At 31.2% G+C, this 16,614-nt stretch overlaps 1 long non-coding RNA gene across 1 annotated transcript in view; it reads left to right on the forward strand.

The window, feature by feature from the left end:
* The first annotated feature begins 3,023 nt into the window (after positions 1–3,023).
* The window catches only part of LOC112590868, a 34,076-nt gene continuing 20,485 nt past the window's right edge, over positions 3,024–16,614 (forward strand). Inside the window, exon 1 of the long non-coding RNA XR_003114478.1 lies at positions 3,024–3,123. This is a non-coding gene — a long non-coding RNA (uncharacterized LOC112590868). The remainder of the gene's footprint in view (positions 3,124–16,614) is intronic.

Here is a 16,614-nt window from a genome sequence, read left to right on the forward strand (position 1 = left end):
AGCTAGCAGGTATACACAGTTATAAATGCCTACCTCACGTACAGATATTTTATGTAATCGAATAACTATTCGTATGTGTGAAACTCGGGGTAAGTAAACTGGAAGTGTTGTCGACAAATTATAGAAATGTTCAAAGAAGATTCCACTTTACAGTGTAATTTGCTCATATATATTAAATAATGAGAGATAGGTACAATCTGCACATATGTCGTTAGTAACTATAGACAGATTCTATATACATGAATAGTTGATCATTTGTCTCAAACGCCTTATGTATTTTACTAATCTTGCTTGTACATCAGGCAATATACTGAATCTTGTTAAAAAATTCAATTTAAATACTTAAAATATATTTATTAGAAGTAACGATTTACTTACCATAGATATCACGTAAGACTTTTAAATGAATAAATCAATAACTATACATTGTAATAAATAATAATAATAATAATAAAAAATAATGTACCATCAATAATTGCTTTACTATTATTATTTTGTTTCAATTTATTCGAAAACTAAACTAAAAATTTCAAATTTTCAAACTGAACCAAATTCTTATTAATATAGTTAAGTTTAAAATGTAATCAAATAAATTAATATTAATACTGATGATTTATGAGAAAAAAATTAAAATTAAAATTTAATAATATTTTTTTTGTATTATTTTTTAAAAATATTTTTGTTTAATTCGGATCCAAATAACAAAAAAAGTTACTTTATTTTTTAAATTTAAGTTCAATAAATTAAAAAAAAAATAATTTTGAAATAGGTAGTTTTTTAAATTAGAGTTAATATAATCAGCATTTTTTAAATGAGTATAGTCGAAGAATGTAATTACGTATAACAGTATTAAAATTAGCATTGACCTATAATTACATAAAAATTGTTTAACTCACTTTAAGCTATTTAATAGATATCTCAAATTTTATTATTTTTTTTTTATAAATATCGATAAAAAATTATTCACAGGGTTAAAATTTAAAAAAAAAAAATGGATACGAATTTCTACATAAGTTTCTCTTGTATCTATATAAAAATATATAGCCACATTTTTTTCATATTCATTTGTAGTTAGAGTTTTGTCGCAATTCTTCATTAAATTAATTATTTAAACAATAAATAACGATGTTAATTATTACGCAATGCATTTTTGATCAATTTTAAGATGATATCTCTTGATATTATGAATATATTTTTTACCGTTTTACGGTATTTACATAGTTAAAATTAAATTTCAAGTTATATAGATGTTTATAATTTTGTGTGGATGTTATGTTTTTATAATAATTAAATAATACATCAACCTTTTGCAATACTAAAAATAAATAAATAGATTTAATAAATATATAAAAAAAGCATATCACAAAATACACTCAGTAATATTATATGGGTTGACAAATAGTTCCCTTTAGAATCGTTTTTCGTTTACAACGATTTATCATTGAATTTAAATTTAACTTACTCATAATACTATAATAACAATTCGGCACCTAATATACAACAGCGCGGTACCTACTTGTTTAATAAAAGACTTTTATTAATAAATATCTTTAATAAGAATTATTAATAAAATATTTAGAACAACTTAGGTACTTGATTTTTCTTATTGGTTTAGAATTATTTTACGCAACTATAAATATAGTACTGCGTATAGTACACATTATATCATTATTCATTACATACCCACATTTAAAATGGTTAACTTAAAAATTTATATACTGAAATAGAATGTGTGGTTTGTTTATCAGTAAACCCTTATTTTTTTTTTAATTCATAGAATTTTAATTAAAATAATTAATTAATTGATAATTTGTGAAGTTTAGATACCTACATAGTTAGAAAAAAATACTTAATAATATTTTAATAGTATATAGTGTCAATCGTGCGTTATATAATAAACATTAAAATTAGACATATTATCTTAAAATATTTCTAAAAATACTATTCGGATTTTGTTTAAAAAAAAATTAATTTATAAAATAGATTAACACTTTTAACTATCTAATACTTAAATGAATAATCGATAAAATATTATTTTCAATAAGTTATAGTTTTAATAAAAAAATACTAAGTAACAAAATAAATTTTACATTTATTTTATACAGTATTAATATTAAAAATTACATATTTTTAATGTATTATATTAGCATACACTATGTGTCTAAGCGTAACTACATAATGATCATTAGTATTTAAAGTAAATAATATTAGGTAACATTGTTACGATTGTAAACTTGATTTAGTATGGTTTAGTTGGATTAAGAATATTAAAATATTTCTTCAGGTTTAATTTTTTAATCTTTGAGACAAATTATAAAATTGTATATTTTGCAAAATTAAAAATTGTTAAATAATGTTAGCTTTAATGATAAAAAATACATATTAGGTTCAATTAAATATATTATACAACAATTTATGCATTTATTTTATTATATCATATACTTATTATTACAGATTGTTCTTTTTATTTCGGTGTAAAAAAATGTACCTTTATGCTAACTGTTATTGCCAATCACCAATAATGAGCTGAAAGAACACAGCAGATACGACACAGTAGGCGTAACCGAAGACCGTGGGGTATCCTGTGCGAATTTGCCTCTGGGCTTTCGTCGATCTGACGATGAAGCGTATATTATTATTTTGTACTATTACTTTGTGCGTATATGTGTATTTCTCTAAATTTTGGCCACAAAGGTTCTTCCCCCGGGGTCCGAAGACCGCGGACGGTCAAAAATAGGGGACCAGATGTCCAGCCGCGGAACGAGTAATTCCGGTCCCACAGTGGAAACCACGAGTACAATACAATATAAACGTGTTACAATCGATAAAACTAGTTCGATAGCCTTTCGATGTCCCGAGAACGACGTGCCATAAAATATAAAAAGTAAAATAATAATAATAATAATAATAATAATAATAATAATAATATAAAACTGGATTGACAGGAACGACCGGTATCGGCCCTTCGGCAAAACCCGATCGAACCCCTTTTTTTCTCGGATGTATAATATTATTATCGTATATCGGTTCTAGCCGTTCACTCGGATTTTAAACACCGCAGTATAGCCGCTGATTCAGCCTTAGACATGTCACTATCTGGGAACGTGAGCTAAAAAACAATCCGTGAGTATCAGAATTACCTATATTTTATTTTTTTTAGTTTTTACGTGTGTTATTTTGCTTATTGGTTTCGGATTTTTGACGGTGTTTCTTTTTTTTTTCGTACCGATAACATTGAAATGCGTCAATACGAGTTTTCACGTACCGAATGGTTCCGTTTTCTTCTTCCTATAAAAATAACATTAACAATATTAATACACCGATGAAAAAACGCGTAACAGCAATCACCTTCCGAGGGTCTGTTTAGCATAATACATTATAAGTGCGCTTGCGCGCGCGACGACGACGATGACGACATTTAAAACAATTTCTCGGAATAATAATATTAATATCTTAAATTTAAACACTTTAGAAACAAGAAGGAAAAAATTAGATTTATTTTTCTCGCATAAATTAATTAACAGTTTAATTGAATATCCTGAATTATTAAATAATATGATTAGTTTTAAGGTGTTTAAAATTAATTTAAGAAATTTCAATTTGTTTTAGTCATCTTTAAAAAGTACTTAATTAGTATCAAATACACCAATTAATCGTTAAATGAGCTTAGTCAGTATGTACAATATTGATCCGTTTGTTAATAGTTTTTGTGAATTTAGCTCTTAGATAAGCATAATAAGATAAACAATTTTTATTGTAATATAGGACCTTTTATCCGTATAAATAAATAATAATATTGTACACATCTCGCAGCCGCCGCCACTGCCGTTGTCGTCTTTCCGGCGACGCAGTGCGTGAGCTCCAGTATAATATAGTAAATCGACTTGGAAACTTTATTATTACGACGGGTCTTCTCTTTATATTTCGCCTTCTTCGTCAACACCGCCGTCGTTTTATCACCAGCACAGCCGTAACGACTCACAGAATTATTTCACCCGCTCGTTCGTCTTTTGCACCATGAGCGTACGCGTTATGTATATAAATATAATGTGTGTGTGTGTACTTTTGCGCGAATAATGCTTCCTTTCAACGTGTATATATATCTACGTACACAAAAATACGCACACGCGTACGCATATTATATAAGAGAGAGTAATGGTACTACACGCACACACGGGCGTATAATGTATAATATGTGTATATATGTGCATGCGTGGAGGAAAGAGAGAGGATTGCACGTCAAAACTAAAGTTCGCCCTCTTTTCCCGGGGTTCAGCCATTGTGCCTGCCTGCCGCTGCTATCTAACCCCCGGTCGTCGTCGTCGTCGTCCACCACCTCCACCGCCGCCTGTCCGAAAAACCCTTCGACTTGCAGCAAGCGGGCTTCATTATTCATACAAAAGTTTTCTCGTCAACATTTTCCTTTGCTCTGCTGCCACTGCCGCCACCGCTCTCCCAACGTTCCATTTTTGCCTCCTTTTGCCCCGGCTCCGAGGACGTTCTCTGCCGCACCGCCACGTCTCGTCTCGTCTCCTCGCGGACTCTCCCCCCATTCCGCTACCATACCCTCTTACAGACATCGCATAAATTATCTATCGACCCAGACCACCGCCACACCTCCTCACCAGCAAGATCCCTTCGTTTCCTTTCCTTTAATACCGCCACCACTATCATCGACGTCGTTTCATATGTACATATAGTTTTTCCCTTCGACTTTAAACAGACTTCTACTACACGCTTTGTCCATTTACGAGAATTCCCGCTCATACTCTCATCCGAATTCCATTACGTTTCTGCCACACTACCTTCATACAGTTGCTACTGCCGATACATGTCAAATTTTTCGCATTGTTGGATCGTGCTGTAGAGTGTCAATGTCAGTAAAACAATTGATTTTTATTTCATTAGAAATTCGTGCCTTATACATGCATATGAACTCATATTTACATTGCGATAATACATATTAACTTTGATTAATAACAATTAAAACATAATTATAATATTCAAACATAATACCATCGCACAAAATACCTATAATAGAAACAATCTTCCAACACTAGTAACTTTTTCCAATATGATTAACCTCAATGGTTTGTATAATTTAAATCTCGATATCTTACATTAGTTTAGGATCAGTAAACAATTTAATAGCATCTACATTCTACGTAATGTTACATCATTAGTCATAATTCAACATTTATTTTATATTAATAACATACACGAGTATGACGATCAATGGAAGTCAAATTTACTTGTAAATAATATAAATACAAATATTTTAATAACTTTAAAAAAATTCTATATTAGTATCAAAAATAACTTCCTTTTTGTAAATTATTGTATATATTATAACACTTAATCTAATGTTTGTATAAATTACAAGCATGTTGTAAATGAATTACGAACAAATAATTCTTTATTAAAAATGACTCTCCGTAATTTTTTTTAGTTTTTCTATAATTTTTGCTCAGTAAAATTAACAGATCAAATATAAAATATTCAACTTTAAAGTTCAAGTTGAATCACTTTTGATAAGGATCTAAGAATTTTCGAAGTTTTCTTTTTTAATTAGAAAAAAACAATTATAGTCAAAATCAAAGAAAAATATCTTTGACATTTTGTGAAAAATTACAAAAAATTAAAAAATAATCAAATATTGATTAACGAATTTATTTATTTACAAATCATAACTATGATATTATTATTTAAGATATTTGAGAATAATGAATATTTACTATTTACATAACTAGCATTTTAATGTCCGTACTAATAAAATAATAAATTATTAATAATAATGTTAAAATATCAGTAAGTTCAAACGTAAGACTCCCGAGAAAACTAGAACCCGTAAGTTTATGCTATATTTTTATTTATTAATATATTAATTATAAAAATAATATCAAGATATAATAATATGATTATTATTTATAAAGTTTTTATATTTTCAAACTGTTTTTATTAGATGTCGGTTAAAACTATACGCTTTCTGAAATTTTCATAAAACTATTTTACGCTATAGTCAGTAGATTTTCTTGGCGCTTAAAAAACTATTGAATTCTGGTTTTCCAATTCACAATCTTTTAGATGAGCTTAATAAAACCTTATTAGTGTTTTTATTATAAGAAAAAAGTATTTACTCAAAAATGTTTATACTTATATTAATATAAATAGTGTTCTCGCAAATGTACCTTATAGTTATACAATTCTTGACAACTAAAAGCTAACTAATAACATGTACTTGTACTAATGGATAATAAAATAAAACTTGTGAAAGTAGTTTTTGTATTACCGTTGGGGTTTTATAAAGTAAATTTAAACTGGAATAACCTTTATTCGCTTTTTTTACTTTTTGTAATAACTAATATTACTACCTAGTTTTATTATTTTATTACGTTTAACTTTGTTATTAATCATAAAATAGTTTCCAATAGTTTATTATACATAATACATATAAGGAATTATTTTTATTAAAATATTGCGTAATGATCTGAATAGTTTATATAAATATAATCTAATGTACGTAATATTATGTTGAAGAGATATTTGATTAGTTTTAATTATTTCTATAACACTATCAACAATATAGTGTTTATATATTGTTATTTATAAGTGAAATTATTCCTGTAGTCCAATAGCTACAGTACTAATTTTTTTAATGAATATATAGCCTAAAAAATAGCTTTTAAACGCGTCTTAGGTAAATATCCTCAGACATGCGTTGATGGCGACTATTGAATTAAATAAATACATTTTAATTTTAATAGTGAAAAACGATTTTCCATTTTTAAATGCATTATTAAGATTAAATCAAAAATAATACTGTTTAACACACGATGGCCACCACATATTGTACTAATTTTGGTTTTGGATAAAATTGACCAACTCTGTCGTCACGCGTATCCACGACTAGCCTAACCTAGCCCGTAGGTATTATAATGTTTAGTATAGCACTATAGCGATAATCATAATGAATACGCAAATTCGCGAGCAGATAGGAAGAAGCGGCGCGCATTCCTCTGACAGGTAAAACCTTTATAGATATATGTACGGCGATTCTTATTGTGGCGCTTACGACACGACGGTAGGTAATAATAATAGTACCTACCCATAGCAAAGAGCTCGGGAATATTGTTATCGTCGAATTCCTATACACACAGACACACGGATTATATATATATATATTATATGCGCTCGGAAACAGCAGCGACGTGGTCGAAGTATTTCATATTATACTTAATAGGATTTCTTGGCACGGTTTATAACCTTAAGGCCGTAATTCATACGGGTCCCCCGCGACGAGGCCATCTTCCTTTCGTGCTCACTATGTACTGTGCATATACCTTCATAATGTGCACGTGAATGTGTGTGTGTGCGTATCTATGGTAGTCGGGCCGTGTCGCGTGCACGACGGTGATACTGCACACCGATAACGGCAAAGATGCCTTTAAAATGTTTCTCGCGCGCAAAAAGGGTTAGAGCGGCGTGTCGGCGTGGAAGTATAATATATAGTGGCGGGCGAGCGCAGCGGCAGCGGCGGGGTTGCGCGCACCAAGAATGTATAGTTCGCCACCGCCCGCGCCACCCTTTTCGGCCGCCAAAGAATCCGTGGCGCGCGCGAGGGGGCGGCGCAAAGAAAATAGGGGATTCTTTACCCTCGGGCCGCCACCGCCGCCGTCGCTGCCGCCATTATTCATTCGGCTTAGGGTGCGGCGGAGTGGTATACGAGTTTAAAACTGCTGCCGGGTTTTAGTATATATATATATATATTATACTGCGCGCGAGTTCTCTTCCCGCCGTCGCTCTGCAGCCCCGTTTCGCGTCCCTTATCGTGCCCGACAACAAGACGCACACACGCACGGACCACCCTCGATTTCTCCTCTCCCGTTTCTACTCTTATTCCGCTCTCTTTCGGCCCGGGTAATTTTATCACATTATTATTATAATATATACGCGCGTAGACGGCGACTGAGACGACGTTTGAACTCTTCTTCTCCCCACATATCATTGCCGTCGTCTCTTACTCACTCTCACTGTCTGTCTCTCTTTCTCTCTCTCTTTTTCACTCGACCGAAAGAAACTCGGTATGGCGTAGAGGAGGGCTTGCGTGCACGCGTGCACAGCATACGAGTATGATATATGTACATGACGTGCAGCCTAGGAATTTAACGTCGTCCTTTAAAGTTTAAACGCCGTCCCTCTCATGTCCGGCGCTGTAAAAGACGATATATACCTACGACATTTTATTAAAATTATTATTATTATTATATTATTATATTACTGCATACAATATTTATATAAATGAATATATTATATTGTATGGCTGCAGTCTTAGGGTAGGTTCATTATAATGTACTGACGAACCTTTTTGACCGGCGTACATAGAAAACGTAATTAATTTCTATTTGCTTTCAAAGTGAAGAGACCAAAGCTACTATTTTATACTTGTATAAAACTATAATTATATAAGACTATAATAATAATTATCATACACAGCAAAAATAATTATTTTATTGCTATTTCATGCTATAAAAATATCTTTCTTGTGGAAATCGAATCGTTGTCGGTATATTTGAATATAAAATTTCTCTAGTAGTCTTAAATTTATTGATCATTAATTTTAAATTGCATCGTATACATCAAACTTACGTTTTTTAAATACTGTAAAGATCATATAATTAAATATAAATAAATTATAAGCTGTGTAAAATAAATATTATATGTATATTGTATATTCATATAATATTTAAGGATTAATGTGGATATTAAATTGTGTAACATTAAACTGAAATTATTAATTTGTGGGCTAAGCTAATTTATTATTACAGTATAATGATCAGTAAAATAATTGTTTATACAATGGTATGATACGTATATTATATACTACACATATCTACATATTCATATTATACATTTTTGGTGCATTTTTAGTACGTAAAATAGTTAACATCTTATTTAAACGTAGATATTATATTTTCAAATACTTAAAAACTATTTATGTTGATATAAAAATTGATTATATTATTTAACTGATTTTATTTTGTTGCCAAAAAAATATTTTCTTCAAAAATGCTTAATCTCATGATAATCTATTAAGGTAAACTTAGATATCTTCGTGAATTTAATATTACTTTTCCCTTTTATTATAGTGGCACATGTACATAACTATCAGATTCATATTTTTAGAGTCTTAAAAAAAGTAAGTACATATGTTTTTTTAATGAATTTCTGTAATAAAATTATGATCACGTGGCGTTTTTTTTTTAAGCAATGCGTGAGTCTAATATCTAAGAATTTCTAGACTTCTACTAACCGTATTTCAAAAATAAAATTATGATTCCATCACAACTTAAGATACTAAAATTGGAAATCAGAAAAATAATCATAATAAATAAAGTATTTATATGTACAAAAAACTAATACAATAAAAATAAAATAATAATAATAATTATTATTATTAATATTATAAATTAAATAAAGTGTGTTGATATTATAATATTATTCCGGTTAGGATAGTAAAACGATTAGCTTCTATATATCATATATGATAGATCAGTACCTTAATACCTAGTAAAATGATTAGCTTCTATATATGATAGATTAGTACCTTAATACCTAGTAAAAGGATTGGTTTTAAGGTTGTTTTTGGTGTGTAAACAATTTTTGCATTTCTATTATTAATAATATTATTCTTATATTAGAACTTTGGCAATCTTTTTTTTTTTTTTTTGAAGTTCAAATAAATGTTTGCTTAACAAACAAAATGTTATATTTTTGAATGTTTTCTCAAAAGTCAAAAACATCTAATTACTTTTCCTATAAGAAATGTGTCATGTTTGTTATTTATTTTTTCTTTTAATTCTCTTTTTTGGTACATGTATGTATTATACGTGCAGCGTACAGAGATAAAATTGAATCAGCATCCCCCGGGATGACTATAGTGCAGTGAGCGCTACAAAGCTGCGGAGATAACGTCTTACAATAGTCGAAAAGGGGTTATTATTAGACTTGTTGTCCGTGTTTGGCGTAATTGCAGAGGACATTTTTCAGAAGAGGGGTCTTGTATGGTCGGCGAGTGTATGTTAGTGTTGTATACATACGTTTAAATTAATGCACACTTTTGTCCTGGCTATATTTATATCCACCAAAAAAGGGCGACGGAATACATTTTGCAAAAACACGGGCATAATGTTTTTCTAAAGTGTGCGTTGAATATATGATATTTTTGTATAAGTCACCCCTAACCACTGGTTTCGAGGGGCGCATGGCGTGGGATGACGGAGAAGGTTATGAAAAAGTGAATTCCCACGACCGGCAGTTGTGTAATTGGACGCGTTATATTATTTTATATATTATACACGCGTACGTTTTTCTCGAGAACACCGAGGCGGTTGGACAAGAGGTGGAAATTAAATATTAATTTTTCCACCGGCCATTGTTTTTTTTGGAAAAGGGATTTAAAATCCCTTTTTAACGGCAGTAGCCACCGCGGCGAGTAACGAGAAACGGGGTTTTCGGTCACAATGAATATACATATATGGGTGTGTGTAAGTTATATGCTTTCTCTGTTACCCCAAAAGTGTATGGATCCTCAGCCTTCGTATTTTACCTAGAGACAATATTATTCCCGATGGGTGAGTGCAACACACTCCGCGCTAAGCAGTGCTACCAGCTCGTGCCTTTTTGTCCCTATAATGGAATTATTTCACAAAGTTTAAAATGTTGTAACCCAAAATGGTGTGGCAGCTTAGAAATACAATAACGGCCGAAGAAATATATTCGAGTTTTTGTCATCTGATATTTTCACGACGTCATATTTTATGACACGTCAGCTAAATAATGTTGACTCGAGTCCTAGCAACATATTATCACTCTCCATAATGGTGGTCTGAGTATTTTCAAACACAAGGTTGAGCGTTAAAGAACACGCATTTGATTTCGTGAAATATATAATGCTGAATATTAATCGCCATTTTTATATTAATACGTGTCGTACTAACGAAAATAGTGACCCGTAAGTATCGTAATCGTTGTACTAATGGTCTAAATTAACGGTCCAGCGGTTGAATATTTTGTTGGAAATAATATCAGTATTTATTTAATTATTATAAAACATTTTGTTTGTAACAGTTGTTGGCGGAGTGTGCGACTGAGTCGTTAACTGCTGTACAGGATTCGAGAAAAGGAAAAACACGGTAATCGCGTTATCAAAAAGTCGTTTTTATTTCCATCACGTAGTGCTACGTTAAACCGACCAAAAGTTTTGGATAACGTCACCGTCGCCCACGTCGTATACGTTTAAAGGGGGGAGGGGGTCACGTAGCGCGTGAGATACTCCGTCTCCCGGCTGTTGGGTTACGACAGAAGTTTTAGATAGGTACTTTTACATTTTTATTTTCATGAAATAATTCGTTTGCTCGTGTTAAGGTCGTCGACGGTGAATGTGGTTCATTGGAAATGTAGTGGCTGGTTATCAAACGTTTTCGAAGTAAAGGTTGTGTATTGTCGACGAGGAAAGGAAATCAGTGCAAGTGGAAATCACAGGTGAACTGTAATCGCGGGAGAAGTATATAATACATATAATATGGGAGCAGAGGTTTAAAATATAGAATAGTTCGGTTAATGTTTCATTCGTGTAACTATACCCCGGAGAATATTCTTATCGTCGTCCAAGAATATAACGGCCGCCAATAATTTAAACGAGCTCAGTATCGCAGATAAGAAGACGGTGCGTGTTGTTGTTGTTGTTGTTGTTGTTGCTACACAGTCCTTTCGCGCCACCGCGGTCCTCCGAGGACGCGTTATCGAATCTGACTCGTTCACGTGCAAACTTATATAATAATGTAATCGAAGAAAACGTCGGTGTAACGTCTTAAGCTCCTACTCTGCGTATAGTATAATTTATTGTATTGATAATATTATAATTTTACGCTAAGTCTAAAATACACGAAATGGTGCGTATAATACGCGTCTTCATGCTTGACGGTAAACGAATATTTTTAAATTATTTTTATTGTCAAACATAATATTTACGAACAATTCGACAAACTCCGCCAACGGTAGAACTTATCACGACACCCGTGGCCTATGATAATTATATACCGTTACCTATGTACAATATATATTTATCAATAATATTTGTGTCTGCAGTGTACATATCCGGAGTGTAATGCTATATGTTTGTCCGAGTTTATCGTACCCGCCACTCGGGTATCATAGCTTGGTGTTTCGTATATCGTACCGGAAACGTATTTTTCGGTCGAAACGATATTATACTGCGAACACGCACGAGTATCACGATTCTAGTGGTGACCGGTTGGATTGGCTAAAACGGTAGTATATTTCTTTAAAAAATAAAAAAAAAAAGTATAATTCGCAAATTGTGCGAGAAGGTTTTTTCCTCCTATTCATACGGAGAGGAACTGTACACCGCCTTACTGAAACAAAAGATAAAACCCCGCGTTGTTTCAAATGCCCGTATATTTATATATTTATACGCGCGTGGCGATTAAGTTTGTTCGCTTCAAAGTCTTGCAAATGTTCACACACACATACACACACATACATATATTTATATGTGCGTGTACATTATAATTAAATGGTGGAGGGGGGTAGCGAGCGTGCGCGCTCCGTCGTCGTTGCCAGCACTCGTTCGCCTCTCTTCCAAGTTTGCCGCGTGGCTTTTAATTATTATTAAAACTTAGAACTACTAGCTAATTAGTTGACGAGCCGCTCTCTTGATTTTCCGCTGCTCGTTCCTCGTAGTCCACCCACCGCGTCTTTTTCGAAGGTCTCGCACGTATCGGCACGCAGGTCTTGGTCGTTGTGTCGAGGGAGGGGGTGCAGGAGACGTATGGGAGTGCGAAGCCCAAATTACATTTTCTTATTCCGTTTGCGCCAGTCGCGCGCAATTACGCGGTGCGCTCGGAAAAACCCTTTCGCCGACAATGCGTTAAAGCGCCGCGTGCACGGTGCCGACAGTAATTACGAGCACCTGTATACCTACAGTTACGTTGGCTCTTACGCCACCCTGCATTACTACCCCTACCATCACAACCATATCCTTTTCATTCTCCGATTGTTATTATATTATTACAACGATGTCGCACTTCCACACGTTTCGTTTTGTACGTCTCCTCGCCCTCCCGTCGTCTGCCCGTCCGAAAACGAACGTTACCAAACCGCATTGTATTGAATATCCTAAAGTATTAAATGTTATTGAATAGGCTTATAGTTTTTCAATCGTTTGCATATAATCCGGAATACCACATAAAGACTATCGAAGTTAAGATTTTTTTTTCTTCAAACCCTATCCTAAATTTTTAACTAATAGAACTACTTTTATCACACATTTGATATGTTATTATTACGATTGAACATCTGTATGTCTTTTGCAATGGTCATTTTGTTATTCTTTCACATTGGCACAATGCATTTATAGCGTAACATAATTTTTCACACCAGTAAAATACTAAAATACACGAATAAATATGGAATAATGTTATATTATATTGTTGAATATCTGAATAATAATAATAATAATAATATACATATATATATAGTTAAGATACGTATGATGTATTAGCTATTTATAATGTTTCAGTGCAATATTTACATATTCTAAATACTTAATCAATTCATTGTCGACAATATACGACAATGTTTAATGTATATATTCGGTGCTCTCAATTTAAATAGATTCTAAAATATATTGTTCACGATGTAACGATTTCATTTAAGACAGAGTCATGGTGGCTGTTTTTTTCCCGAACTTTTGATTGTCATTCCTCTTTTACTCCTTGTCCATTAATCTTGTACTCTATCTTGCCACTCCCCATTTCTCTACATCATAATATTGATTATTCCTATTAATTTCTTCTCGGGTTTCCTTTCATGTCTATTCCAAACACCCTTTCAACTCCCCTGTGCTTGTGCTCCTTTCCTATTTTGAATATGTCTAAACCATCTCAATATAATCTCTCCTGCTTAATCACCAATATAGGGACCATTCCTACACACTCTCTAAAACTCATTTCTTACCATAATTAACCGTGTCAAGCCAGAAGACATCCATCTCATTCTATATGATACTTCTTAGTTTACATCTAACAAGCTTTTCCTCGCGAGACGAAGTGAATAATACACTCTTATTGTGTAACCCGATATGTCGTATTAAATATTTAACAAAATAGTTCAAATTTGTTTACTATTTTATTAGATGGATTATTTCTAGATTATAACCTAATAAAAACTAAAATTGCAATCTACATACATTTAGTTTTATTATAAACGATACATGTTTATAAAAAAATACTTTTATAGTATAGTTTTTACTTAAATATAAATCTAAAATACTTAAAAAATTAAATTTGAATTAAGTTAAACATAATTAATAGGATATGAAATATTTCTTTATAATGAATAATTGTGTTGAAATGTGATTATTAATTCTCAAAGTTATTTATTATATTATAGCGTTTTTACAAGGTAAAAAAATAATTTAATCATTTTCATGAGAAAAAAAAGATGTTTGTTTTTTAAATTCATAACTATTAGAATAAAATTATTTGTGTTATATTTCTTTTTCTCTATAAGTATTATTTTTTTTCAAATTTAATTTAATATTTAAAATCACCTGCTCTCATATATAGCTTTATATGTGCAATTGGAATATTTATTTAATAACCATAGTATGAAGAAATAAACAATTAAAATTTTAAATATTTACCAATTTCGGTCGTCAATATCAGGAATTTGTCTATGCATTTTGAGAAAATTTTCTTTTTAATAATATGTTTGAACAAATGTTCAATAAGTAATTATATATAATAAATATCTACTTATATGAAATATCATTTAGTTTTTAAAATATTGTAATATGAGATGATTGATATAGATTGTAGTTAGTCATTCACATATGTTAAGTATAGTATACTTAAATATGGTAATATAGTATTTTAATGCTTGTTTTTTAAATAGCAGATACTACTCATATGTTTAATTTATATGAATATTTGATTTAGAAACAGAATTTCGTTAAGAACTGTACTGTTATAATAAATAAACAAATGAAAGTTTTTTAGCATAATATTTAATAAATACTAAAAATTAAATAAATATTAAACAATTAGATCATTTTGCGTTAAAATTGCGTGTGAAATTTAATCAACTGATAAATTAAATCTTATTGTAGCATAATATTATTTATAGATTTTGGTTTAGATAAAAATTTGTGTAGTCTTGAGTATTTATTTGAGGTACCAATAATTATTAGTATAGGTACTCTAATAAACTTGAAATTGTTCTATAAGAAATATTTTGAGATGCGTTAATGTATATTAAACAATTGTTTCAATTGTTTGTTTAATGTCTTAGGTTAATAATTTTTTTACCGATGAAACTAAATTACGAATATTATTTTCCATGGCATAACTACATTGAAAAAAATCACCTACATTTTTTTCTATTATATAATAATTATTATAACTAAAATTTTACAAAAACGGCTATAAAGAACTATAAGAAGCAATTGATTTTCTTCAAGGCGTAATTCACATGACATAAAAATGTGTTGCGTGGTAATATCGAATTGTACATCTCCGAAGATGTAATCAATTATGTATAAGTACACTTTACATCAGGTATAATAATAAAAATAATAATAATACATAATTTATTGGTTTATTTATTTCCCGATCATAATAGCGTGCGTTATGATAAATTCTTAATCTAAATTGAATTATATGATCGGAAATAAGGACTTAATCTTCATTTTTATTTATTTATGATAAAATTTAATCAGTATATCTATATATAATTATTATGGTCGTGACTTGTAAGCGTCGATATATCTAATAAATTGAATAACTTAATTACGGTTTATCGATTATTGGAGGTGGCCCATTGACTTGATTCAAATATTATTTTAATAGTGATTCGCACACCCTTTTTACCATACCGACCGTAATCGTTTATAATAATATAATTTATGTCGAGTTGCGTGCATACGTGTATAATAATATTATTATAACACCGTTGCGGTCGTGATCGATGCGTTTTTGGGGGTGGTCGTGATTTCTCTACCCCCCTACTAACTGGTAGGACGATTGCAGGTGAACATTTATATTAATAATAATTATTAATAAGCGCGGTGACAGAACTAGGGTGGCTATGGTGGCGCAAGAAGACGGTGGAATCGCGAGGGTGATACAGTCAAGTTGTATAATATACTTCATGTCGCAGCCTAATAATAATATTATATTCTGTAGGTATTATCGTTTTAATAAAAATATTTTTCAACAACCTTAATATTCATTTACGCGATGAACGGTGTTCGTTTAAAATATAGTATTATATTATTATATTTTGTTTTGTTATATTGTACGGGTAACGTGTGCCAGTCGGATGTGGGTACCTATAATTATATGATATTCCGCAGTGGTCGCGTAAATCGAATTATTTCGTGAACGTGTAGAACGGATTTGAAAAACACCGACGGACGACAGCGCGTGCATTATTAAAATATTTATACCGACCGAAGACAAATCCTCGGAGGGGTGAGCGCCCGGGAGCGGAATGGGGGGGGGAGGTGTTTGGCGGTTTTAAAATCTTGATTCC

The sequence above is a fragment of the Melanaphis sacchari genome, unplaced genomic scaffold, assembly GCF_002803265.2.
Source record: "Melanaphis sacchari strain LSU unplaced genomic scaffold, SCAv2.0 Contig121_pilon_pilon, whole genome shotgun sequence".
In the NCBI taxonomy this organism is placed as follows: domain Eukaryota; kingdom Metazoa; phylum Arthropoda; class Insecta; order Hemiptera; family Aphididae; genus Melanaphis; species Melanaphis sacchari.